Source organism: Notothenia rossii (genome assembly GCF_949606895.1).
Source record: "Notothenia rossii genome assembly, chromosome: 7".
NCBI classification, from domain to species: Eukaryota; Metazoa; Chordata; class Actinopteri; order Perciformes; family Nototheniidae; genus Notothenia; species Notothenia rossii.
Genome location: NC_136905.1, coordinates 55,696,336 through 55,722,899, shown reverse-complemented (window position 1 = coordinate 55,722,899; position 26,564 = coordinate 55,696,336). Strand labels below are relative to the sequence as shown.

The 26,564-nt window shown below is 45.5% G+C and overlaps 1 long non-coding RNA gene across 1 annotated transcript in view; it reads left to right on the top strand.

The window, feature by feature from the left end:
• Window positions 1-26,564, top strand: part of LOC307047230 — a 69,638-nt gene that overhangs the window by 26,778 nt on the left and 16,296 nt on the right. Inside the window, exon 2 of the long non-coding RNA XR_013810373.1 lies at window positions 20,703-20,891. This is a non-coding gene — a long non-coding RNA (uncharacterized lncRNA). The remainder of the gene's footprint in view (window positions 1-20,702; window positions 20,892-26,564) is intronic.

Here is a 26,564-nt window from a genome sequence, read left to right as displayed (position 1 = left end):
ACTAATTCTATTTCTGCTCCATTTAAAAAATACATTGGATCCTTCGATCCTTAAAACTAGAACACTGATGGCTGGCTTACGCTACAAACTTCATCACCTTTTAACAAGAGAGTAAGTATATAAAACGTTATTTTGTATATTTTACACATCAGCAGAAACAGAGAGAGATGGCAGGACACTGTGTTTTAGAGAGAACCCCTCCCCCCTGCGTCAGCAAACGGCTTGCGCGGTAATACCATCGCCCAGATGGTCCGCTTTTAGTTTCCCAGAAGGTGCTTGTCAGGACTCTTTTCACTTCTGGCGGCGGGGGGATATTTCCTTCTTCTTCCTCCACATTGAGGGGTAACGGTAAAAACTCTTCTTTGATCTCGCTTTTTGTTTGCGTTTCTTTGCTTTTTGTTGCACATATCTTGTACACCGCTGGTTCCACAGTGTTTTCTTGATGCACTACTTCTTCCGATACAATGGTTGCGTGGAGATCTTTGGAAGACACCAGAGTTAACACAGCCCAATCTTTTGAGGCCAACGTTGCTTTAACACTGTGGGGTCCATACGTTTCTCCATTCTTCAGATTGTAGAAATGCAGTTCATTCGCCATATAGTTGAATACGTATCCCCAAACATGTTCATTTTCCAGAAGCCATTTCTCTTCAAGATCTTCGAACGGAGGTGTTTGAACCCGGCACAGATACTGCATCCGTTTCTTGATTGGCACTCCGGATGGATGGCGGTAAGTTGTCACAGGCATCTCGCTGATTAAACCCATATCGAGGCGTCTCTTGGCCATTTTTTCTTTTTGGAAAGATGACTTGATGATTGGAAATGACTGGCTTTTTATCTGCACAGGGTTCTTTTTTTTTATCTCACTCCACCCCTTCGGTCTTCTGACATCACATAATTGGGGCGGGCCCTTCTGTCACTTTTATGCATTCTAATGTGATGGAAGCGGCATTTTGTTTTAATAGACTTGGGGGCGGGTCCACCTGTCACTTTTTATGCATACTAATGTGATTGAAACATTTTTTATGATACACCATAATGCGCAACACACCTGTGAATACACATCACCCCCCTCCTATCGACGGATCTCACACCTACCTGGGATATCACACCTACTTGAGATCTCACACCTCGAACAAAGGGGAGGCGGGACTTAGCTCATTAGCATAAGTAGGGAGAGGTGTGACCTGTCACAGCAACTGTCACTTTCTATGCATACTAATGTGATGGAAGCGGGATGAATAATACTACTTCTGTGGGAGATGCCACAAATGCCAAGGCACATAGGCACATAGGCGAGTAGTGGCAACACTCATTGTGTTCTAGTATGATAAATAAAATAATATTGTACCTTGAAAACCAATGCATTCGTTCATTTGACACGTTGGTGGTTTTAGGTAGGCTATACAGCGACCCCTGGCGGTTCTAGTGTGAAGTAAAAGTAGAAGTAGCCAACCTAAATGTTGGAATACTCTGTTACAAGTAAAAGTCATGCATTAAAATGTTACTCAAATAAAAGCGCAAAATGATTAGCATAACAATATACTTAAAGTGCATATTACATGTTTTCATTATAATGATTGATCATGAAAGTGTTCTCAAAGCTGGTAAAGCTGCAGCTAGTTTTAATGACTTTGTATACTGTAGTAGGGTATCTTGTGAATTTACTCCAGGAGAAACTATAAAGTCTGATTTAAGACTTGATTATATGTATCATCATTAATCAGAATCTGTAGTAAGTAACTAAAGGTAGCGTATTAAATAAATGTAGGGGAGTAGGCTACAATTACACAATTTACCTCTGAATTGTAGTGGGGTAAGTAACCTACTACGTAACATACCATTTACATACTCAACTAAAGTACAAGTAGGCTATTTCTAAATCACAAGTACAGTACTTGAGTATACAAGTTGGCCTATTTCCCACCTCTGGTCAACAATGTTAGATCTTTATGTCAACTTACTAATAATATATCTTGAGTATTATCATAAAAATAGCACGTTTATTTATTTTAACAAACCACGTTCTCCAAGTAAAATCTATAGAACATATAATGTTTAATCTTTTTGAAAAATTTGATCGGACCATCTTTAACAGATCATCAGTCTTGTGTACAGATCAGTCCGATAAAGTCATGCCAAAACAGCGACATTTTACGCGATAAATACGGGTTTAAATATCAGCATTTGCCACGGAAGGCGAGTGGCAGCTACCGTAAACCTTCTCTTAACTCTTAACTTGTGGCATTTACTTGCCACGGCAAGTTGTGGCATATACTTGCCACGGCAAGTTGTGGCATATATAAGTTGTGGCATATACTTGCCATGGCAAGTTGTGGCATGGTTGTGGCATATACTTGCCACGGAAAGTTGTGGCATCTGTGGCATATACTTGCCACAGATACCAAATCTGTGGCATATACTTGCCACAGATACCACGGAGTAGCGGCCTCCGTGGCAGATGCCGGAAGTACTTGCCACTGCCCGCAGATGCCACGAAATGCGCTTGCTGTCTCTCCAATGCTCCTTGCCAAGAGTGTTTAGCATGTAAGGGCGGAGCAATTTGTCTAAACATTTAGCAAAAGTGCACCACATTCAGACGGAGGAATGCACCGGGTTCGACTGGCTTTCTAGTAGCTCTGTAGCCCCCCCATCCACCAATAACTTTTCCACTTCAGGTGTTATGTATGCTAGCAGCAACACACAGAGTGAACTCAATTATACAAACATGGGTTAATGATTAGAGGTAACAGAGTTACTCTTTATTTTGTTAAAGTTTCAGCTATTCTGTTTACAGTTCTGTCATCAGATTATTTAATATGATTTGTTAAAACATTGTTGTTTCTTTTGATGTGAAATATTATTTATTTTATTTAAATAAAAAGCAATTTTAATTTTGTTCACAATTTGTTACGTTAATTTAATAATATATGTATTTTTTAGGGCTGTCAAGTTGAGTTAATAACGCGTTAACGCAAAAAAATAATAACGCTGCTAATTATTTTAACGCGATTAACGCATGTGTATTTTTTGTCCTCGGCCGCCCCGTAGTTTCAGAGCGCATCGAGTTTAAAATACCATCTACAAGCTGATGCTGACAGCCCCGCTCCTGCCGTCCGCTTGTGGCAGACCACACTTCCACGCTCACCGGCAGTCCCTGACTGGCCATTGGGAGGACCGGGATGGTGTGTGTATGTGTGGCCCGAGCGAACGGGAGAGAGACCTTACTCGTATTGTTGTTGTTAGCATCTGGTGCTAGCTAGCTGCGCTAACGGATATAAGGAGCTGTTTCAATGAAAACAGAGGAGCGAGATTTCGCCGACAACTGCGCCGAGCACTTGCCCTCTATGCAGGCAGCCAGACAGTGGGACATTGTACGAACAGTCAGCATACTCAGCACGGATAGTGCAACATGATTGCAGCGTCCAGGCAGCTCCCGTTCGAGCATGCCTTGAGTTGCACATAGCTCCAATGCACGCACACACACACACACACACACACACACACACACACACACACACACACACACACACACACACACACACACACACACACACACACACACACACACACACACTTTGTGTTGTATTATTGTATGAGAAAGGTTCCAGGTTGAATTGAGGCGAATATTTGTATTGTTCAGAGGTTGTTGTGTTTAATATTCATGACAATATTTGTCATTGTTCAAATGATAATAAATATTTGCATAAAGCACATGTGTCCACTCATATGTTGAGAGTATTAAAAACTTGAAAAATATTCCTCTAAGGTACATTTAGAACAGATAAAAAATGTGCGATTAATTTGCGATTAATCGCGATTAACTATGGACAATCATGCGATTAATCGCAATTAAATATTTTAATCGACTGACAGCCCTAGTATTTTTGAATCAAGTATTCATCTTTATTGTCTTCATTGTTAGTTTCCACCTGCCTAAAACATCCTCAAGCTAAATCTAAAAGTTGATGGCTAAATAAGAGCGTTTGAGAAATTGTGCAAGGCATACAGTAATAGTCTGAATAGTCGATTAATCATTTAATTAATCGATAGATTATCAAATTAGTCTTTTGTAGCAGCCCTATTTATCCCATGTATAAATAGCACGTGTTATTCAGCAACCCTGGCAATTTGGGAGTTTATTTTTGGTTGGTAGACCTCGGTGAGCTGGTCATTTCAAAAGTAGCTCACCAGCCCAAAAAGTGTGGGCACCCCTGATCTATGAATGCGACGAAGCAATTCATGCAGTTTTATTGTTTTTAACGTTGAAATGACAAGTGCAACAGGTGAAGATGAAGTTGTTGCGGAATTGTTGTGAGTACCCTTTTCAAGACAACAATTCAGTGAAAAGAGGTTCGCCACTGGTGTTGAGAGATATATCCATAGATCTCTCCATGTTGCTCTCAAAGGGCACCAGATTGATTCTTTTAACTTCAATATTTAAAAAAAAATCTTCTTCGGTTTGTCAATCAGAAAAGGATGTTTGGTTGTCAAGTCCCGTTGAAGTTTCAATGGCTTCATTGCTTCATTACAAAGCATTTCGGCACACACAACACACAATGGTTTTGGGGCCAACGAATCGCCCGTTGCAACAAATCCATATTTGATATACGAGGAATCGTATTTGCGATTAAAGCTGTTTTCTTTTTGGTAGCATTTTCGGGTTGTGCCTCACCATCTCTTTTATTGGAATAGCCCGCAGAGAAGTGGTTCATAGAAGTTTGCTGAGATCCACTCATCTCTGCACCTGCGCACACCTCTACACTCACTGACACCAGCACCCTGACACTGACAGAGCTGTCCAGTCCGGTCGGTTGCTTGTGTCCGGAATAATTCGCTTGACGGACCATTAGTTCCAAGCGATCACAGGGCTGCCGAATCCGTGTATGGTTCGTTTTTTTCCGTTTCAAAACCGAATAGGAATATCTGTTATATCACTCACAGGCTCCGCCCTCTACTGGACTCTATGGGTACTACCTCATCCTGCGTGCATTCCCCCACTGAAACTTCTATAGACGTAGCCGGCCTAGGGCGGGCCTACCTGAATGCGCACGCATCACACCGTATATAAGGGGGCCTCGCCTCCTGCCCATCATCCTTTTCTCTTCAGCAGCGGAAGTGATTCCACGAGAGACTGAGACGTATCTGAAGTGAAAGTGAAAGAGAGAAAGTATGGAGCCAGTACTGGACCTTAGGACCTGCCCGAAATGTCCGAATCTGATTGCGCCGCACCCCTTCTGCTTCATGTGTTTGGGGCCCGACCACGCGATGGACGGCATGGGCTCGACGCTGGCGTGCTCAGCCTGCCAGGTGATCCTGCGGCGCAAGAGGGAGCATCGCGGGCAGCACTTCCTGGAGAAGTTTGCCCCGCAGGAGGAGTCGGAGGAGCTGGATCTGAGATCGGGGGTTTATGGCCTGGTGCATCCGGCGTAGCCAACCTTCGTCTCGCCCCAGCTGCCAGAGGTATGGCGGTGTGTGGAGGCGACATGGCAGCAGCCATTAAAAACGAAGACCCCGGTAGCCGCCATGGCGGGTATCATTAAGGTGGTGGATCGCTCGGACACGACATGTCCGGGTGTGGCCCCCCTCGATGAGAGCCTGGCGGCCCATCTGCTCCTGCGGGCGGCTGGTTGGGCGGAGGGTAAACGCCCTCTGCCCTCGCTGCCCCGGGACCGAGACACCCTGGAATATCTGGATAAGATGTTCAAGCTCGGTACTCAGATGGCGGCTGCAGCCAATAATCTTGGCGTGTTGGCCGTCTCCCTGGTCACAAAACCTCAGTCAGACGCCCCCGTCCTCTCGCCTCAGGAAGAGAGCGGTTATTCGGACCGCGCTGTGGGTCAGATGAATAATCTGATTTGTGGCGTGGCCGCCACAGTAGGGCGGGTGTTTTCCCTAGCTGGGACTCACCTTGCTGTCCAAGAAGGACCGAGAGGATCTCCTCGGAGCCCCCGTATCTTCGGAGGGGCTCTTTGGGACGATCTCCTCGGTCACGCAGCGTTTCAGTCGCCTGGAGGAGGAGAGGGTCCAGCTACCGCTGGCCCCTCCTCAGACCCCGATACGCGCTCCTCCACGGGTTTCCACACAGGTGAGGGAGCGCAGTGCGACTGTGAGATGGAGGGAGAGGCGCCGGGTTGCAGTCATAGCGCCCTCCACTTCCACGGCCCGCCCCGTGGAACCGGCGTACCGCCAGTCACGGGGAAGGGCTGTCCGATCGAGGGCTCCGCAGCAGCAGAGAGCGACCGGGTGGGGTGCTCCATCTTCCCGGAGTTGACTAGCGGGGGGAGGTAGCGCCTCCTCGGGGGTAGAGATTCCCTCTACCGGGTACGCGAGGGCGAATCCCGCCTCCTCGCTGTTTAATGCCCAGATTCCCGTTAAGACTTTTAAAAATAAAGATGGTGTTGATTTCCATAGTGATGAAAATAGCATTATGATGGAGCATGCGCTCACACGTGGAGAGGGGTCTGCCTGCAGGCCTGCACTCTCAGGACAGTTTCGGTGTAGGCTGTACTCTCAGGACACCTGCACTGTCAGCACAGGAAGTGACGATTCTGACGAACACGTTTTTTCCCCACCCCCCGAAAGACTAGTTTGATGGAAGTTTTCAAATCACAATGGAGACTCATCACGGAGGTGATGAGTCCGCCCACCGCGCACTTTGGGTCGGCCTTGGTCAAGCCCTTTTGACCCCCCCAGCATGGTTCTCGTAAAAGTTGACTTAGCCATTTTTCGCTCAAATGACACCATGGAGGAATGTAACGGGAGTTGACAGGGGACTCTGCCCACCTCACGAGTGCCTATTTTCGGACACTTTTTTTCACTTTTCCCCCTATTTCCCCGGTTTTATAATTTTTCTTTTTTTGGCTATTTCACCCGGTTTCTACCGGGGACACTGCCCGGTCTCCCCACGTCCTGAGTCCAGTCCCCCCCCCCACTCATCCATATATTAACGGATTTTGACAATTTTTGTTGCATTTTTCTCCTCTTCTCTCACTGATCGAATGGAAAACGCAACCCACTGTTGGAGGGCCTCCGTGCCGGCCCGGCCTAGTGCCGGTGCTCTGGCGGTTGGTTCCTCCGAACTGCGGGTTCGACTCTGATGTCTTGTATTGTTGCCGGGAGGGTTTGCTGCGTTGGGGTGGGGGACTTCCCCCACTCTGCGTGTCTCTTCCTTCCCTGGCCAGCCGATATGAAGCGTGACCAAGACGCACCGTCTGACTCAGGGGTTCCACGGGTCCCGCAGCGGAGTGGAGGTTCCCAGCTGGAACCTCCCCACCTCCGCCGCGGTGCACCCGGCAAACACGGTTGTTTCTCGAACTAAAATACAAGATGTCGTATTTATATATATAAATAAATATATATCTATATAGGCTATATAGATATATATATATTTATATATATATATATATATGTATATATATATAGATAATAAGTGTCAGTGCGATTTTATGTAGTATTAGCCTGCATTTCCTGTTCGGAAAGTGGTGCTGTACTGAGAGTAAACAATACAAGGTGTCCCTATTTTTATATATATCTGTATATACATATGTATATAATAAATGTCACAATACGATTTTATTTTGTATTTGAGTGCATTTCCTGTTTGGAAAGTGGCGATGTACTGATAGTGGCGATTTTATTTTGGAATTCTTAACGTGCACTTCCTGTCCTGAGAGTGGAGGTGTCCTCAGAGTGCAGGTGTCCTGAGACTGCTGCCTTCAGGCAGGCTCCCATGCACGTGAGTGCGCGGCGGTGTGTTCAGGGTCCTCAATAGATAATCGGCCCTTTTGTTTCGACCCCCCACGAGCAAATCTTCCCTTTACGGGGAGTTTTGTGGCGGAGCTGGTCATCAGAGAGTATCACAGATTTATAGCTGCGGCCCCACAGCTGAGGGCTTGCCCATTAACACAATGTTATGGGGAATGGAAACTCAGCTGTGTACTGACAAGGTGGATGGACAGGACGCTGAAACGGGGTTATCTACTCCAGTTTTGCAGCGTCCCACCTCCTTTTATGGGCATGCGAGAGGTAAATCTGTCTTCCGAGGAGGAGATGGGTTTCCTCTCAGCAGAGATTCAGGCTCTGGTGCAGAAACAGGCTGTATCTGTTGTGCATCCTCGGCACAGAGAGAAGGGTCTTTATTCCATGTATTTCCCGGTTCTCAAGAAAACAGGGGAATTCAGACCTATTCTAGATCTCCCCGGCCTGAATCGTCATATTTCCTGCAGGAATTCCGCAGGTTAACTGTGAAACAGTTACTAGGGCTTGTGCAGCCAGGCGATTGGTTCACCACCATCGACCTGTAAGATGCGTACTTTCATGTGGAAATTGCTCCAGAGCACAGAAAGTATCTGCGTTTTGAATTCCAGGGGATAGCCTACGAGTACAACAGGCTGCCGTTTTGGTTATTCCCTATCCCCACGCAAATTCAGCAAATGTGTGGCCACAGCGCTTCAACCGCTGCGCGTGCAGGGCATGAGAGTTTATTTTACATAGACGACCTCCTTGTCATGGCGGGGTCCCGGGAACAGTCAATGTTTTGCACAGCACAGTTGATCACACACCTAACCAAATTAGGTTTTGCGATCAATTGGAAAAAGAGCACCCCCATACCTCGCCAACAGGCGTTGTATTTGGGTGTGGTACTCGATGCAGACGCGCTACGTGCCATTCTGTTACGGCCCCTACAAACGGCGGCGTGCGTTGACGCTTCAACGCTTCTGCCCATTCACTTTGAATGGGGTGACGTTACGCTTCGTCAAACTGCATTGTGGGAGCAAAGCGTTGCTCGCTTCAAAAGTAGAGCAATGTTCTACTTTTGAAGCTTCAACGGAAGCGCCAGCCAATCGAATCATATGCCAGTACAAGCTCGAGCCAATCAAACCGCTGCTTGTGTGTCCGGGGCGGGAGATTCAGGTGATTGGTTGTTGGTCTAGCTTCAGACATGCCCACCGGCAAGTGACAACGCACGCCGCCGTGTGTAGGGGCCGTCAGAGAGCAGACGTGCGTCCCTTCTCAGGGCGGTGTACAGGCTGCGACAGGGGGCAACTGTGACAGCTTTAACTGTCATGCAGTCGCTGGGTCTCATTGCAGCTGCTCACATGGTGGTCCCGCTGGGTTTACTACATATGCGCTACCTGCAGAGGTGGTTCTCCAGCCTACGTTTCGACCCCAAGAGGCACAAATGACGGCTGGTGACCATCCCCCCCTCAGTGTAGGGCAACCTCCAGTTTTGGGGGTCTCCGGACCACTTCCGAAGGGGGTCTCCACTGGGACGGGTGACTTCCTACATCACAGTGTTCAAGGACCCGTCCAGAACAGGATGGGAAGGACCTGCCTGAAGAGGGCTATAGGTGGGCGCTGGGCTCTGACAGAGTCTCGACACAGCAACCTCATAGAGCTACGGGCAGTAGTGTTAGTCCTCCGGCATTTCATGCCTCTAATTCAGGGGAGACATGTAAGGGTCAGGAGCGACAACAGCACCACAGTGACTTATATCAACAGGCAGGGCGGAGTTCGCTCCGCCGCCCTGTTGGCCACAGCGGAGGAGCTGTGGTTATGGGCCCCAGAGGTGGTGTTATCTCTGAGAGCCCTTCACGTCCCGGGACTGGAGAAGAGGGCGGCCCCCTGTCAGGCGAATGGACGCGACTGTGGTTCTCCATGGCCCTGAGCGACGACCCGCCCTTGGGGGTGGACACGTTTGCACACGAGCCATGGCCAAGGAAGCTGCTCTACGCCTTTCCACCGCTGAGTCTTATTCGCCCCCGCCTGGGGAGGGTGAGGCGAGAACGTCTGTCAGTCATGCTAGTGGCTCCGGACTGTGTCAGGGCGCCGTGGTACTCAGAAATGACACAGATGAAGGTGGGCCAGCCCTGGGCGATTCCCCAGCTCTGGGGGGCGATGTCTCGAGAGGCAGGTGCAATCAGGGCGTTACCCACTCTCGGCCAACCACTCCAGGCCTGGCTCCTGAGAGGGACAGGCTGAGACAGGGTAAATTATCTATCAGTCTATCCAGGCAGCTAGGGCTGGATCCACCACAGCCTGTTACAGGCCAAAGTGGCTGGGGTTCCAGCGATAGTGTGAGGAGCGGAGAATAGAGCCCCTATCTTGTGAGCTAGGCTCTATTTTGTCCTTCTTACAGTTATTGGTGGACAGAGGGCTGGCGCATTCCACAGTGAAGGTGTATGCAGCAGCCATCTCGTCCTGTCATGAGGGATTTGGTGGCAGGTCAGCCTTTAGTCGACCACTGATGTTGCGGTTTTTACAGGAGGTTAGGAGACTGCGCCCCGTGGTGCACGTCTCCACCCCGCAGTGGGACCTGCGTTTGAGCCCCCCGCACTGCTTTTTGAGCACACTTTCTGCGAGGTAAGCGCAGCAGGGTGTGCTCTGTCAGCCACAGCCCAGATTTCTCCTCAGTCACAACCGGGTTAAGGGAGAATGTGGGGCAGCAGCTGCTGACCAGGAAAGCCGGTCAGGTAGGGTGGAATGGTTGTGGACGACAGTGTGTACATGCATCGGGGCTCCACCCACTGTACCCATAGAGTCCAGTAGAGGGCGGAGCCTATGAGTGATATAACGTTGGGTTAAGTATTGTAATCCTTGTCATATTAGCACAGGCGGAGCCCTCTACTCAGGGCACTGTCAATCAATCAATCAATCAATGTTTATTTATATAGCCCAATATCACAAATGTTACGTTTGTCTCAGTGGACTTCACAGTTTGTACAGAATATCAGTATGACAATACGACACCCTCTGTCCTTAGACCCTCACATCTTACAAGGAAACACTTCCGGAGAAAACCCCACAGTTTAAAGGGAAAAATGGGAGAAACCTAAGGGAGAGCAACAGAGGAGGGATCCCTCTCCCAGGACGGACAGCCGTGCAATAGATGCTGTGTGTAAATTGAAAAGATAATACATTTGTAACATAGGTAGTCCAAATGTTTGGAAATGCATGTGTGTATAATAGGAAGATGAATCCACGAGGATATCCATCCAGGACTTATGATCCAGGACCACAGCCACGACTCAAGATCCAGGACTCGCGATCCATGACACAGGACCGCAGGATAATCCATGACTCCGGATCCAGGCGTATATAGACACCAAAAAGAAAGAAATTTGGGGAAGCTGGGTTATTCGGAACATGAGAGTACCTCCACAGGTATAGACAGAGAGAAGGAAGAAGCAAGATGTCCCCCGACAAACTAATTCTTCGAACGCAATGCCCTAGTAGGACAGTAGGGTATAATGAGTTATTTAAGGTAAGATGGCGCCTGCCCATTAAGGGCTTTGTAGGCGAGAAGAAGAATTTTAAATGATATCCTGTGTTCTATAGGGAGCCAGTGTAAGGCAACCAGAACAGGAGTAATGTGTGCCCTTTTCCTAACTCTGGTTAGTACACGAGCTGCAGCATTTTTGAATCAGCTGAAGCGACTTGACTGACTTCTTGGTACACCCTTATAATAAGGAGTTACAATAATCCAGCCTTGAAGTAACAAATGCATGGACTAGTTTCTCCGCATCGTTTTGAGGCAAGATATGCCTGAGTTTTGCAATGTTACGTAGATGGAAGTAGGCGGTCCTTGAAATTGATTTTATGTGGGCGTTAAATGGTAAATCCTGATCAAATATAACACCAAGATTCCTTACAGTCTCACTGGAGGCCATATTAATGCCATCCATAGTAAGTATATCTTTAGATAATTTGTTTCGTAGATTCTTTGGGCCAAGTACAATAACTTCAGTTTTGGTCGTGTTTAACATAAAAAAATGTAAGGTCATCCACGTTTTTAAGTCTTTGAGGCAGTCTTGAATTTTATTTAGATGATTAATTTCATCAGGCTTGATTGATTAATATAGTTGAGTATCATCCGCATAACAATGAAAGTTTACGGAATGATTCCTTATAATATTGCCTAACGGAAGCATATATAATGTGAACAAAATAGGTCCGAGCACTGAGCCCTGTGGCACTCCATGGCTAACTAAGGTTTGCGTGGAAGATTAATCGTTGACACGTACAAACTGAGAGCGTTCAGATAGATACAGATGTAGCGATTAATTTCAGACAGTTTGAAACGCGAGGGCCGTGATTGGTACGTGATCTGCCCTCGCTCAAGGGAAAACCTCCAGCTTGACTTGAGACCGCCCCCGTGATAGATAAATGTAATTATAATGAAGCCCAGTGGGGTTCCACACTGGAGCTCATGTGAAATAAAGTCAGATACAGTACGCTGGATGTACAGCGGAACTTTGTTAAGATCCATATGTAACGGATATCATACTCTGTGCTAAATAAGAGACATGTAATCATTTACAAAACATCACCATGTTGTTATTTAACAAAATAATGTTGTTTGTAGGAAAAAACGAACGGGAGGAAATGCCCGGCTCTCGATTTTTAATCCTAATTTAATAATCATCTTCATCACGATCATTTATGTTTATGTTCGCCGAATTGACATGAAATCACTGACACATATGAATATACTGTATTCAACTTCATTAAAACGTTATTAACGTGCCTAAACTCAGTAATTCACCAAAAACATTTATATTTTAATGGAGCCTCGTCGGCAGATCAGGATCCCAAAGTGTAGCGGAGGGATCCTGATCTGGATGACGGGTGTTATTTTCCCGATAAGGAACAAGTCGCTGCAAATTATCCCGCTTATTACATGGCAACATTCTCAACAAAGTAACGACATGACTCCCAATATTAATTTAAATGCTTTTATGGATTTAGAAAATGTTTTTATTGATTTAAAAAATAGGTGTATTGATTTGAATTGACATGCATCCGCTAAGAAAAATAGTCCGTTGTTACCGTTTTTTAAACAGTCTGAATGAAACGGCAGCTCTCTCCCCCCTCCCCCCCTGATCTTTCTTCTCCAGCAGCTAAATTAACTGTAGGTTACTCTGAGTGACCATAGACTGTATGTGACAAGTTTACAGTTAGTGACGTAACAACACCATAAAAGCTGGTGGGTTGAAAGCATGGTTGAAAGCAATACGGGAGGTAAAAATAACTACAATAATTGTGATTTATTTATTGTGGCTTTTATGTTTTTAGGTATAAAATGTTATGTAATTCAGGCTTATAGTTCATCCTTCTCTAAAAGCCTTCAACAATGACAATATTCATAGTAATTTAATAAATCCTTTCAACACACATTGTAAAAAATAGCCTACTGTAAGTTAAGAAATCATTCCAATATGTACATCTTCTGATGTAACAACAATAACATTATAAATAGTAACATAGCTGAACATGGTATTGCACATTTAGCTTTGAGTGTTACTGACCTGAGATGTTTTTATTACATGAATTAAGGTGACTGAGGCTTTGGGATGCAAACTCATCTGTATGAAAAAGGTGACAAGAATCCGAGCCCCCGGCTCCCCCACCCCACGGAATATCGGCTTTAAAATGAGGAATAACAGAGGATTTTAGCAATCAGAACAACTAAAGCAGCAGTGTTAATAATAACAGAAAGGCAAAAGACTCACATCTAATAGAAATATATAAAAGCATTTATTTTAATTGTGTAGCAGTCAGTTTATAATTTTGGCAGCACTGTTGAGCATTTTGAAAATGTATTTTCATGCCTCTGTGCAAGGCTTAGTCTTTCTATCTTTATAGCCACATGGTGTAAAGTAACTAAGTTCATAAACTCAACAAGTACTATACTTGGGCACAATTTTGAGATACTTGTACTTTATATTTAAGTATTTCAATGTTTTGCATACTTTGTTCTTCTACTCCACTACAGTTCAGAGGTACATGGTGTACTTCTACTCCACTCCATGTATTTAATACCTTTAGTTACTTTACAGATGTGGATGAATGATGTGAAATATAATCAAGTGTTAAATCAGACTTTAGTTCCACCTGGAGTAAATCCACAAGCTACCCTGCAGTATACAAAGTCAGTCAAACTAGCTGCACATTTACCAGCTTTGAGAACACTTTCATGATCAATCATTATAAAACATATCATATATGTTATTCTGAAATGGACCAATCTGCACAATGACTACTTTTACTGTCGCTACTTTAACTATATTTTGATGATAATACTTTTCTACTTTTACTTGAGGAACATTTTGAATGCAGGACTTTTACTGTAACAGAGTAGTCCTACACTCTGGTACTATTACTTTTACTCAAGTACAAGATCTGAGTACTTCTACTTTTACTCAACTACAAGATCTGAGTACTTCTACTTTTACTCAAGTACAAGATCTGAGTACTCTCTACTTTTACTCAAGTACAAGACCTGAGTGCTTCTACTTTTACTCAAGTAGCTACAAGATCTGAGTACTTCCACTTTTATTCTAGTACAAGATCTGATGCTTCTACTTTTACTCAAGTACAATATATATTTATTAGGGCCGGGACTCGATTAAAAAAATTAATCTAATTAATTAGAGGCTTTGTAATTAATTAATCGAAATTAATCGCATTTTTAATCACATAAATATTTGACCTGAGAACAGTGAGAAGCAATTTTTTTCACATGGACTTTAGTATACCATTGAATAATGACTGAATACATAAGCTTAAGCAACAAAACATTGTTTATTTTTTTCAAGGTGGTACTTAATCAAGACCAACAGAAAAGTACAATTTTTGCCATAAAGTGTAGCAATAGCATATTTAGGAATATAGTACATTTCAGAGATTCAGGTAGCCTATAGGTAGGTAGACCTTCTGTAAACTATAACACTTTGTTTTTTAAGTAAAACACAATACTTTCAAGTACATTCAGAACATTGGAAACCCTGACTATTAGAAAGCATCTCTCTGTTGCTTCAGAGGCCATAACAGACTTTGTTGATTTACCAACAGTTGATTTAAAAAATCTAATCAATTTCAGTCCAACTCTCTCAATAACCTTGGCCAAAACAATAAACAGTTCAACATAAAGTGCCAGTTGCACCAACAACATAATAAATAGTTCAACATAAAGTGTACCATTTAAAATAAAATAAAAAAGTGCCAGTGATTGACCTCAATCCTTCCTATTCTTCCAATATCCTGATGAAAAATAAAATCTCTCTGTTGCATAGGCCACTGTTTGATCAACGCGAATTGGGTGTGGGTCCTTGTACTCCGAGTCGGGCTAACTTCCACGCTAGCTTCCACGCTAGCTTCCACGCTAGCTGCTATATGTTTTGCATTGAGGTGATACTTGAGGCTTGATGTACTGCGGTGATATGCGAATTCCTTTTTGCATAATTTGCAAACAACCGTGCTCTTATCGACGTTTCCATCCGTCCGTTTTTTAAAACAAAATGTCCCATCCACGGGGCCAACCAAAGCGGTCTCATCAGCTTCTTCGTTCATGTTTGACTATTGTTCACTGTGGTTTGTTGATGTCTGAAGTCATGAACGTTAGCTGGTGCTCCAGTATAATCGGTAACCTTGAAACTCATCCAGTGAGAAACGTTCCGCGGTGCAAAAATAAGTGCGATTAAAATGCGTTAATTTTTTTAACGCGTTAATTTTTGTGTAATTAATTAATCTTAATTAAGGCGTTAAAGTCTTGGCCCTAATATATATATATATATATAGAGCTCTCAAGTCTCACGCATTTGGCGTGAGACACACGCATTTCACTCCATTCACACGCTCACACGCCACACCTTGTATTTCTCACGCTGAGATTTCTTTCCAGGGTACCGCCCACCAAGTTGCGCCGCAATTTTGTAAACAAACTAGGCTTGTTTGAGACGCGTGCACTCCCCCCCCCCCCCCCCCCCCGTTGACATTCGCGATACAGAGGGCTTCATACTCCACTAGCCCCCCCCCCCCCGTTGACATTCGCGGTACAGAGGGCTTCATGGGAACTTTGAGGGGAGCCAGAAGTTGGAATACCAAACAGCGCTGCCAAAATCTCACTCTGAACTCTTTTCAAAACTTGAGAGCCCTGTATATATACCACCTCTGTTTATAGCCTATGAAAAAAAACTATTAGAAATAGAAGGCTAAAGTTAGCTAACGTTAGCAGATAGTGACTATGTATGCTAGCTAGCTAGCTCAACGATTCCTTAAATAATATTGCCACAGAAAAACGTTTCAGTTCACATCACGCTCTGCCGCTCCGACAGGGAGCTCTGCTCTGAAAACCTGAACGGCCCGTTCTAACAGCTGTTCACCAGCGGTCCAGTCTGTGCCACAGTGACTCCGCACGCGCAGTTAATATTAACGAATGCACCCGTAGGTAATGTAGCTGCTGAAGCTAGACCATCATCTCGGAGCAGCAGAGCCTTATTATACATCCATGAGAGCAGAGCCGAAAGGCAGGAAGACTCGAGCACACAGATCGCACTTCATTATAATATATAAAAAAAGAACACCATGCGTGTCATGATGGCACATAACAGTTCACGGCCGCAGATTACTCCGGGTCCCAGACCCCCCTATACCCCAAAAATATTTGTATTGCAAATCTACATGAATCACACAAACGACCTATTTTGGATTCAAAATGGCGAATTGCGCCGAACGGTGACAAGTTTGCAAATAACATCTGAAACGATGTAAGAACATAATACACTTTGTGGGGATGCAGCTAGGGATGTGAGGAGTGAGGGACACGGCTTAGAACGGGCGTGTCGCCTGGCAGGACAGGAGAGTGTGTGCACCAGTCTGCCTTGATCTATGAATTCATGTCCGTGACACTCACTGCTGCCCACAGCTGTTTTTTTATAGAAGGAAAACCTCCTTCACTTCATGAAAGACACACACACTTTCAGGAAAAGTCACTAACTGGGAGACTTTAATATTTTATTGAAAAAAAGTTACATTGCACAAACACAACACACATCACACAAATTGACCCGATTGGCGGTTCTAGTGTTAAATAAACTCACTAATTAATTAAACCAGTTCAATACGCATTATTCTTATTCTTATCATTCTTTATGAGCGCAGAAATAGTCCTAAAATCTGATCTGTTTTTTAAATGAAAGCTGACGGCAGGCAGTTAGCTCTGATCACCTATGATAAATGCGCCGCACCTAATCGCTGGCCATTCAGCCACAGAGCTCCCTCTATACAAATCAAGCTGTAGACGGTGTGAAAGCACCTTGTTTTAAATAATGGTCGGAATGTGACCTGTGAGCCTTCTGAATTACCGTGGGACAGCACATTCTAAACTAAAATGTTCAATCAATAAAGTAACATCTTATCTTGTCTTAATAATATCTTCATATTAATAATAATAATAAATCATACAGTATGTGTCCGAAAGGGAGCAGGAGGAAGCAAACACAAAAATATACAAAAAATATACTGCATATTAAAGCAAACGATTGTAAAGGTAAAAGTATGAGCATAACAAATAAAGAAGTGTAATTTAAACATTTACATTATTATTATTTAATATATAAAGACTATAGATTATTGAATTACAAGATTAGATATACTTTAGTTGATCTAAAATATTGATGTGTTCAAATGCTCTTCAAAACACAACTGAAAGTCCATGAAACGTGTCTTTCTGTATTTGTGAATGAAGCGCCATCTCCTGGTTAAAACCTGAAATTGAAAATATGGCAACGCCCTCTTGGAAAATAGTGGGAGGGCTTAACATTCATCTACACTGGTTTTAGGCAGGTCGTAGGCAGGAAGCTGTAAGCTGGAGTCTGAAATTAAGTGCTACATCTGTAGGACCTAAACCAGCCTAAAGCAGTTCCCTGTATGCCAACTAAGTGCTCTAGTCTTTGCAATAGGATATCATGGTCGATAGTATCAAATGCAGCACTGAGATCGAGCAAAACAAGAATAGAGACAAGTCCCTTGTCTGAGGCTATTAGAATGTCATTTGTGACTTTAACCAGAGCTGTCTCTGTGCTATGTTGTGTTCTAAAGCCAGACTGAAAATCTTCAAATAAATCATAGTTTTTTAAGTAACCACACAGCTGTTTTGCGACTGCTTTCTCAAGAATTGTTGAGAGGAACAGAAGATTAGAAATAGGTCTATAGTTGGCTAAAACCTCTGGATCGAGGTTGTGCTTTTTAAGAAGCGGTTTTATCACTGCTACTTTGAATGATTGTGGAACATAGCCTGATAATAAAGACATATTCATAATATTTAATAAAGAAGTGCTAATTAATGGAAAAACTTATTTTAGCAGCTTAGTTGGAATCGGGTCTAAGATACTCGTTGATGGTTTAGAAGAGAGAATCATTGAATTGAATTGTTCAAGGTTTATGGCTGAAAAGCATTCTAGTTTACTATCTAGTTTAATATTAGAACTTATGTTTCCGGGAGCTGTTGATAACACTATACTGGTCAAAGGCAAGAGGTCATTAATTTTGTTTCTAAGAGTAACAATTTTATCGTTAAAGAAGCACATAAAATCATTACTACTGAGTGCTATGGGAATAGAAGGCTCAATCGAGCTGTGGCTCTCTGTCAGCCTGGCTACAGTGCTGAAAAGAAATCTTGCATTATTCTTATTCTCATCTATTAATGAAGAGTAGTAGGCTGCTCTCGCTTTACGCAGTGCTTTCTTATATTCATTGAGAGTAATATGCCAAATTAAACGAGATTCTTCAAGTTTAGTTGAACGCCATATCCTTTCAAGTTGTCTCGACTTTTGCTTTATTTTGCGCGTTTCGGCATTATGCCATGGAGCTAATCTATGTTGTTTTATTTTCTTCTTTTTCAAAGGAGCAACAGAGTCTAATTGTATTCGCAGCGCATCTGTAGCACTATCAACAACATGATCAATTTGGGGTGGTGTACATTTTGTATAAGTTTCCTCCCTTACATGCAGACATGCTATCGAGTTAAGTATTGGTGGAATATCTTCCTTAAATTTGGCTATAGCACTAACAGATAGGTTTCTGCTGCAGGAGCTTTTGACTAATGCTTTGTAGTCTAGTAACAGTACTTCAAAAGTTACTAAGAAATGGTCGGATAAAGCAGGATTATGCGGTTCGACTAATAGTTGCTCAATTTCAATTCCATAAGTCAGAACAAGGTCGAGAGTGTGATTATAGCAGTGGGTTGGTTTATTTACAATCTGACAAAAACCAAACTAATCTAATATAGAGTTAAATGCAACAGTAAGGCTATTTTTATCATCGTCAACATGAATATTAAAGTCACCTACGATAATTACTTTATCTGTTTTAAGTACCAAAGCTGATAAAAACTCAGAGAATTCTGATAAGAATTCTGAATAAGGACCTGGTGCACGGTACACTGTAACAAATAAGATTGGCTGCAAAGTTTTCCAGGTCGGATGCGTAATACTAAAAACGAGGCTTTCAAAGGAGGTATAATTTAATTTTTGTTTAGTATTGATAAGTAAACTCGAGTCAAAGATTGCTGCAACTCCACCTCCTCGGCCCGTGCCTCGGGCAATATGTCTTTCCTATTCCGCTCGCTGAAGAGAGGTGTAGGTTGATGGGCAGGAGGCGAGGCCTCCTTATATTTGGTGTGATGCGCGTGCATTCAGGTAGGCCCACCCTAGGCCGGCTACGTCTATAGAAGTATCAGTGGGGGAATGCACGCAGGATAAGGCAGTACCCATATAGTCCAGTAGAGGGCTCCGCCTCTGCTAATATAACAAGGGTTACAATACGTAACCCAACGATTTAAAACCAAAACTTAAAACCGACGTTATTCGAGGAGAAGGAGATGTGTGTGTGTGTGTGTGTGTGTGTGTGTGTGTGTGTGTGTGTGTGTGTGTGTGTGTGTGTGTGTGTGTGTGTGTGTGTGTGTGTGTGTGTGTGTGTGTGTGTGTGTGTGTGTGTGTGTGACACTAGCATTTCTTTTCTGAAGATATTATGATAGTGTCGTTCGTTCCGGTGCACTCCGACAGCATTTAGCACTACATCGAGATTAAGATTAAACTAAGTTATTTTGGGAACACCCACATATACTTATGGAGTTGGCCAGATGTCTGTAAATTACTGTTCATGGTCATTTGAAAACAAATGCTGTTGTTGGACACACAAACACACCGAACATACACACACACACACAGCGGAGCTGAGCTGAGCACATACACACACACACACACATCATGCACCTTTGAGACCGGACATTTCCTTCATACAACGACTAATACACCTCCAGAGGGATGTAGAGTTGGGTGTTCTTTTCCCCATAATGACCACCTCGCTGCACATTATCCCTTGCATGCCTTAGGTGGTGCGTGTCGCCATATAGACGCGACGTCCAAATGAAATACAACGGCCGCATGCGAGATGGACAGAAATAAATCCAGCCTAACCGCTTTTGCCAGGGCACGCTAAAATGAGTTTATAACGCAGGAAAAGTGCTCAAATCATGGGCATTGTTACTGTTTAAAGTTGGGAAAACTGTTTAAATTCAGTCAAAAGACAACCAGGGCACAAACACACCATGAAAAGTGGTTAAATCGCGGATGACTGTGTACCCAGAGAGGGCACACACTGTTTTAATTCAGAACACAGACAAACAGGGTGATAAGACAACATTTATACCCGAAGATAGCATGCTAAACGTGGGTAGATTAGTTGCAAAGCTCGGGGGGACTGTTTTAATTCAGTTTTCAATTAAAATGGGTCATTCACAATTTGCTATTTCAGAAGAAATAGAAGAATCTCAACACATGTCAAACAGTGATTCCTATTAAAATATATCAATTAGTAGCAAGATTTGACAAAGAACTCTGATTATTTCACTCATCCAGGACAGACACCGGGAAGATGCAGAGATCCAGGGTGATGCACATGGCTTTTCTACCCGCAGCAGCAGGCAGAGCGCAGCAGCAGCAGCCAGAGAGGAGGGAGCGGCTCTGCAATACCCCCCCACAGAGCGCACCCAGAGGACAGGCTGCGTCACCTCACTTTGTAACCCTGGAAAGGAGCAGGAATTCTGGGTACGTGAGTGTTAAAAGTGCATTAAACTGTTTTAATCCAACAGCCGCTGATGTGCACGGAAGTCTGTCCGTTTCGTTAACATTTGAATCACGAAATGGACGGAAATCTGTCCGTTTCGTTAACATCTGACTCACGAAATGGAAGGTAAAAATAGCAGAGTCGCTGCTGTTAGGGCCTCAGACTCACAGGCACACACACATGCAGAGATCCAGGGTGATGCACATGACTTTTTTTACCCATTAATAAGTCTCTGAAAGGCGGGGAAAAATTGTGTGAATATAGGCAGAGCGCAGCAGCAGGCAGGCAAAGCGCAGCAGCAGCAGCAGGCAGAGAGGAGCAGGCTGCGATACCCCCGCCCCCCACAGAGCGCACCCAGAGGACAGGCTGTGTCACCTCACTTTGTAATCCAGGAAAGGAGCAGGAATCCTGTAAGCTTTTTTAAAATACCGGTACATCCATGGTGATAAGATAAGATTTATACCCTAAAATAGCATGCTAGGCGTGGGTGTATTAGTTTCAAAGCATGCACACTCTGCTCATGTCAGACTTCCATGAAATTGACCGGTAAAACCACCTCTCTTTAGTCCCTCACAGACCCCCGAAGGACGGACAAAGCAGCTCCAGCATGGCTTCCTAACACGGGCAAACAGGTTTTTTCACACCTCCAGGACAGAGACCGCGAAAGCCCCCTCTCTTTGGCCCCTCACAGAGCCCCAAAGGACGGCCTAATGACCTCCAGCATCTCTCCCTCACATGGCACTCTGATTATTTCACTCATCAAGGACAGACACCGGGAAAACCACCTCTCTGTAGCCCCTCATAGAGCCTGAAAGGATGGACTAATGACCTCCAGCATGTGCCCCTGTCATGGGCACCTCCATAACCTCTCACACCGTGAGTCCCCGGGCCCCCACAGTTAAGCACTCCCCCACGGACTAAACCCAGAGTATCACACCCTCCAGAACTTCGTGGCCCTGGTAACCCTTAAAGCGGGGAGGATTTTGTGGTGTTTTATCGTCCGCCCTCAAGCATCCTACAGCGGAAATGTGACTACCACACATTCAGACACGTTTAGGTGACCAGGGGTATGCTTGTATGCAAGTCATTCATTTTGGGGTTTTTCAGAGGATGTGTGCTTAAGTTTGGATACCTGGGCCCTCACGGTGCGCATGGAGGTGCCAGCACTTTGACAGAGTCCCAGAGGGAAAAACAGCAGGGAGACAGCGTCTCAACGGTCACCAAATGCACCAGTGATGATGGAAAGCATCTATGCTGGTGACCCTGGGAACCAAACAGTGGGCTAAAATAGAGTTTTTACCAAGAGCCTCCGCTCTGATAATCCAATGCTGACTTTGTGGGTGTGTCGGTGCATTTTGAAAAGAAGAAACAGTATTTAATTATAACAATATATTTATTTTCAATTGCACAAGAACATGTATACATATTTACAGTGAGCCTTTAGCGACTTCGCTTTTGGAGAGTCTTCGATAAGCAAGTAGACTATAAGGGATTGTCACTGTCATTGTCAGCAGAATCGAGGAGAGTCTCATTCGGTTCTTTCTCCCGTTTATTCGCCCGCTCCAGCAGCCCAGCCCGGAACTATGTATCGGCTTCATCCTCCGAGGGATCAATGGTGGTATCTTGGTAAACCAGAGTTAATTCATCTTTGCTGCTGCTGAACTCGGGACAATGAGCTGGAGCTCGCCCTGCTCGAACGGAGGATGTCTTTCGCTTTGCTTTTCGCTCTGGCTCTGGGGCAGCGGAGGGACCTGCTGCTTCAGGCTCCATCCCGGCCTCGGCTTGTGCATCCATTGTCGCCTGTGCAAACGACTGCTGAAACATGTATCTGATGCCCAAGGCCTCCTTAACACCGGGGCTGCTGGCGTAGTACCGGTTAGCAGTCCTTAAATCGTGGCACACAAACCGTGACAGCACCTCACGATTGGATGGGTCCTGGTATCTCTTCACCTCGAAAGATACGTATAATTAGTAAAACTGGAATTGGGAACAGTTAAATGTGCAGTCATTACCAAACTCACAGTGTCTGCCAGGGCAGTGCGGAGCAGGGTGTGGGAAATGGAACCCTCAAGCCCTACATCAGTCCATGCAAGGTTGAGAAACATGTGGAGGTTCTTTGAGGGGCCGTCCCCTGCCGTGTAGAGCAAGTAGCGATTCTGTTGCCCAACCAACGTCTTTTTGATTTGCATCAATCGCTGGGCCCAGCCAAATTCCGCCAAAGTACAGTGCAGCTGTGCTTCTCCATTGGTTTTGTACAGTCTTGTGTGCCTTGACATGGATGACATAACCGTGCTTGGTGCCCCTGTCTTCTGCATCATTCACCTCTGAATTAGTCATGTTTGCTTAGACTCCTGCACGGTGACCATAGAGCAGGGACCAATGGAGTGAGAAATAGCCGTATAAGATGTAGCGGGCTTCTACAGAGGGGGAACGCTCCATTCGATCCAATAGTTCCGGGATGCGCTTGACAGAGGCAGAAAGACACTTTTCAAGATCACCATAGCCAGGCAGGCTGTCCAGCTTACGCCTCTTCACATGGCATTGAAGCAATGTCACATCCCCGTGCAGACGGTCCAGGCAACCTTGCAACTCCCGCTTTATGGTCTTCATGTCAGAAACACTGAGCCTGTTTGTTTTCACATGTGAGTCCATCAAGTACCGGATAAACTGCATTATATTTGTTATATTACATTACATTTCATTTAGCTGACGCTTTTATCCAAAGCGACTTACAATTACCAATTACAGGGACATTCTCCCTGGAGTAACTAAGGACTAAGTGCCTTACTCAAGGGCACACTAGTGGTGGTGTTCCTGGCGGGATTTGAACTCACAACCTTCCGATCTTCAGCCCACCTCACTATCCATTAGACCACCACTAGACCTTTAATTATATAAAAGGCAACAGTCGTGACGGCAAGGTTGGAGTTTTCTCTCAGGTCATGTGGCCAGGCACGGGTCTTTGAAGTGTCCTTCAGGAACAGCCATTCCGACAGACGGGGAGAGTCTCGCCCCATAAATAGTAGAAAGTTTTCTTGACCCGGCTCACCTTAGACCGCACATTTTAGGACAACTTTGTGTCTGGATCGACCCTCGCGTTGTAGTACCTGTACTCTGTCATTACCGCCTCCATGCTGGGTGGAAGTGTGATGTACCACATTGTATTCGCACGCCCACTACCAGAGGGCCTGGAAGGTGTGGGTGACGCTTTCCCAGCCACAGGGACCACTGCCCGTCTAGCGCCGAGCTTCGGTGTTCCTGAGCAATACAGGGGTACAGAACGATTGCCAAGTCCTGCTGGTGGAGGACGATTGAGCACTGACAATGGCTGCAGCATTTAAAATGCTACTGTGTAGGCGGGTGACCCTGACCGTGGGCTGTGTCACAGGAGTCGTGATGCCGGAGATAGTTGGGATGGTGGGTTGCTTTTGACCCATGAGGAGCTCCGTGACTTCAATTGCCATCTCCGTCTCATCCACGTCAGTCATGGCCCAATCATCAGAGTCTTCACAGTCCTCACAGTCCCCATGCAGCTCATCGCTATATCTGGTTCCCACACCACCACGACCCTCATCACGGCCCGTCTTATAGCCATGCTCAAGTGATGTGTCTTTCTGCTTGTATTTGCACTTCACCCCCGAGGAACTCGGCATGGTCGCTCGCCGCCGAGACAAGTCTACTTGGTTCACACTGGGGGCGGCAGACATCGGTCTCCTTAATCCTAGACTCCTCATCGCCAACGTATTTCGATTGAGGCCTGCCACGTTCAACCAAGAGGGGGTACCTGCCGGAGGAAGCTGTCCTTGCTGGCTGCTGGATCGTAATGCTTTCCGCCGGTGGAGTCGCTGACGAGCTACGGAGGTCCCTCTTGGCACTGGAAGCCTTCAACTACTTCAGCTTATTTCGTAGAAAACACACCTCTTTATTGAGGGCCTCTTTTTGAGCCTTCAGTGCGACGTTTTCCAGCCTTAAGAGTCTGTGTGTTGTTCCCTCATCGGAGTCAAGGTCAATTTCCCCGGAAAAGGAGTCTGGGTTTTCATTCCACATCATTCCACATCAAGTGTTGTTGTCATGTGTACGGATCTGCCGGAGCTCCCTCAGCATTTTAAGCCCCACCAGGCGTTTCATTTCTCGCAGTACCAAGTCTGCTTCTGTTGGCTGAGCTCCGGGTGCTCTGTTTCGAGATGCCGGTCCAGCCTCGTGCCATGGTATGCAAAACCGACAACAGAGCAGGGCTCCAGGCGAATGTTTATTCTTCCATTGGCCATGCGTAGGAGAATGCTGCGTTCAGTTTTGTTGCGGATTAGGTGCCGGAACACCAAGTGTCTTGGGAGAGAGCGGTATTTCAGGTGACACAGCGGGCATTCTGTCGTCATCTTGGACTGCATCTTGGACCGCATCTTCGAAGTCATATTAGCCGAACCTTTGGAGACACAAGCAGATTAAAATTCATTAAAATCGATTAAAAGGTACGCTATTTCGGAAGATGGGAGGCTCCATCTGCGTTCAACATTGCTGGGTAAATCATATTTAACCAGAGAAGGGGGGCTCCGACTCCAATACCAACACTGAGCTAGAGAGTGCCCCGGAGTACCAGGCCGACACTCATATACGAGCCATCAATTCATGTTACTCACCCAGCAAATGAGTCACAAACTGACCCGTAACCGGGCGTCAGTAGGGAGAACCGGGGGGCTGGGGGAAGAAGATTGAGTTGTGGAAAGGTGATCCATACCGGGGGTAAAGCAAAGAAAGGGTCCGAAAATAGTGACTTGTAACTCGGGTAGAGAGTATGTCATCTATCGGTGCTATCCTCCGGACAACATGGTAATGTGGGAACAACAGTACCTCCGGGCACTCCATCCCGCTCCGGCCTTCGCCGCAGCGGGGGGAGGAGGCATTGAACCCCTCGCACCTGCCCCCGGAGGAGGCAGGGGAGTCAGGTACCCGGAGGCGCACTGTGGACGGCCAGGGCGAGGCCGCCACACCGCACTGGAGTCAGGGTTCCGAGTTTTTAGAGCCAGATCCCGGTGAAACGCAGGACGGAACACCCGGCAGGAGCCTTCAGCAGACCCCCCCGCGCGGTTCCCTCGTCCCTCGGAAGAGGCGGAGAGGTGGGAGTTTTTCATCTGGTGGCGGATTGCCGGGGAGAACGTGCTGCTCGGGAGCCAGGCTCAGAGTTATTGGCAGTAAGAGCCTGTGCACCTGCCTTTTACAGCAGGCACGAGCTCGTCTGGGGGGGAGAGAAGGTAGAAGCAGAGGCTGCAGAAACAGCCAGAGCCCTCCCCTCTCAAGCACACCCCTCATTTGGTTGACAAGCACATTGGTAGAGTCCCCTGTCAACTCTGCTTATATTCCTCCGGAGACCAGATGGGACTTTTGTAACAACCATGCTGGCGGGTCTCCAGGCAACAATTGAAGTATTATTTGAAGCAGTGTCGCTGTTAGAGAATGTCTGTCAATCCTTTACGTGTCCAGGCTGGGTGAGGTTAACCGCTTTTAGTCAGATTAAGCCGCAGCTTGTTGCTTTCATATTCAGAACCAGCTTCCGAAGGAACAATTGCTCATGTCAGAGCTTAAGGCTGGACAAATTGTAGAGAAATAACCCGGGCAGGACCAGGACGTTATTCCTTTCAGAGCCGCTCCGGAGGACG